Raw genomic sequence first — 2705 nt, forward strand, 5'->3', positions numbered from 1 at the left:
GTCCTGAGTTCAAGCCCCATGAGTGTAGAGATTGCTTGAAAAAAAAAAGAAAAAAAAAAAAAGACTACAATGCATTAAACAAAAGGTTGAATCAAAAAGTTTATTTGTAAAGTTTCAGGTTAGTTGCAGTGAAGGATACAAAAGAAATATTCCATTTTTAATGAAAATACAATCTAATATGGATTAAATTATTCAATTTTGATAATGTCAAGTAGTTAATAAAAACACTTTGCCATTCACAACATTCCTATTTACAAAGCCCTGTGAGTGGGTGAGGATTGTTACTTTCATAGCTTTTTTTTTTTTTTACTTTCATAGCTTTTAATAACGTCACAATATTATAACAAAAATACAATTTTACTCACAACCTCAGTACACTAAACATCTGTTTTTCCTTCCTAAGACGTTTTCACTGGATACCTAATTTTCAGTAATCAGTCAATGGATAAACTGAAATCTTTCCAAGCCAGATAGTAGCTGCAAATATTAAGGTTTTACAGAAGAGGAAACAGGTTTAGAGACGTCAGATGGAAGAGCAAGGGCAGAGTTTAACCCAGATTACTTAACTTCCTTCAAGGCCCTTTAGTATCCCCACTAACAGTGGTAAAAATTGGTAGAAATGGGAAAGCTTCCTCAAATTCTTAGGCGGAGGCTGATAGCCACTGTCATGCCACTGCCTCTACTGGAGGAGTTGGACTTTTCCTCTCCCTTGTTTTCCTTTCCTCTTTCCCGGCCTTGGCCTTGACCCTGATCTTCCCACTCTTCTGCCCAAGTCCGGATCACACCTTCTTTCTCATTTTAAAGTCTCTACACGTCATAGGGTCGTTTATTCGAGGAGTATTTACTGAGCACCGACCATAATACACACGGGAAAATGTGCGAGATGCAGGTAATACCCTGGAGGGCTTAAATGAATCATGAACCACACAAATCACATTTACCTTTTTATTAATTCCTCTCCTTGGGAGCCTTAGCTTTTGAGTAAACGCCTCAATTCCCACTCCTCTGGCACACGTTTGAGTCTCAACCACCTAACGGGGTTGCCCCAGAACCGCTCAGAGGCGTCTCCCCCCCACACCCAAGCCGACCCAACCGAAACCCCAACCCGCAGTTTCCGGAAGAGGAATAAAGGTCAGAAGTGGCTTTTCGGAGATCCCCGGGGGGCTCAGCGGTTCAGTGCCTGCCTTAGGCCCAGCCCAGGGTGTGATCCTGGGGACCCGGGGTCAAGGCCCACGTCGGGCTCCTGCATGGAGCCTGCTTCTCCCTCTGCCTGTGTCTCTCATGAATAAATAAAATTAAATAAAAAATACAATTAAACTAAAAGAAGTGGCATTTCCAAGGTGTTCCTTTCCAAGGTGTTCCCTAGAAGCAACTTCCGTCCAGCCTGTACAAACGCGGAGACACCTTCTTAGGTGAGACCTACTCAAAATTCAGAGAATGCGTCCTACGTCTGATTCCTCGGGGAGACATTTCATTTTTGCTGATCTTAGAGGCCGAGATTTTAAAAAAAATAAAAAATAGAAAGAAAGGAAAGATAGGAAAGAAAGAAAGAAAGAAAGGAAGAAAGAAAGAAAAAAAGAAAAAGGAAAAGGAAAAGAAAAAGAAAAAGAAAGGTAAAGGAAAAGGAAAAGGAAAAAGAAAAAGAAAAAGAAAGAAAAGAAAAAGAAAGAAAAAAAAGAAAAAGGAAAAGGAAAAGGAAAAGAAAAAAAGGAAAAGAAAAAGAAAAAGAAAAAGAAAAAGAAAAGAAAAAGAAAAGGAAAAAGAAAAAGAAAAAGAAAAAAATTGGGGCAGCCCGGGTGGCTCAGCGGTTTAGCGCCGCCTTCAGCCCAGGGCGTGATCCTGGAGACCCTGAATCGAGTCCCACGTCGGGCTCCTGCATGGAGCCTGCTTCTCCCTCTGCCTGTGTCTCTCATGAATAAATAAAATTAAATAAAAAATACAATTAAACTAAAAGAAGTGGCATTTCCAAGGTGTTCCTTTCCAAGGTGTTCCCTAGAAGCAACTTCCGTCCAGCCTGTACAAACGTGGAGACACCTTCTTAGGTGAGACCTACTCAAAATTCAGAGAATGCGTCCTACGTCTGATTCCTCGGGGAGACATTTCATTTTTGCAGATCTTAGAGGCCGAGATTTAAAAAAAAATAAAAAATAAAAAGAAGAAAGGAAAGATAGGAAAGAAAGAAAGAAGAAAGGAAGAAAGAAAAAAAAAGGAAAAGGAAAAGGAAAAGAAAAAAAAAGGAAAAGAAAAAGAAAAAGAAAGAAAAAGAAAAAGAAAAAGAAAAAGAAAAAGAAAAAGAAAAAGAAAAAGAAAAAGAAAAAGAAAAAGAAAAAGAAAAAGAAAAAAATTGGGGCAGCCCGGGTGGCTCAGCGGTTTAGCGCCGCCTTCAGCCCAGGGCGTGATCCTGGAGACCCGGGATCGAGTCCCACGTCGGGCTCCCTGCATGGAGCCTGCTTCCCTCTGTCTCTCTGTCTCTGTCTCTCTCTCTTGTCTCTCGTGAATAAATAAATAAAATCTTAAGAAAAAACGAAAAAGCAGTAGGCGGAAAAAAAGAAACCACACAACTCGTTGTCATGACAACCAAACGGGTCTTGAAAACCCCGCCAATCGGCCTGCGGGGCTGCCCGCCGCCTGGCCAATAGGAAGAGCACGGCGCGGGGCCGGCCGCCCAATGGGGGCGCGAGCGGCGCGGCATTTGAATCCCGTCA

The sequence above is a fragment of the Canis lupus genome, chromosome 32, assembly GCF_048164855.1.
Source record: "Canis lupus baileyi chromosome 32, mCanLup2.hap1, whole genome shotgun sequence".
In the NCBI taxonomy this organism is placed as follows: Eukaryota; Metazoa; Chordata; class Mammalia; order Carnivora; family Canidae; genus Canis; species Canis lupus.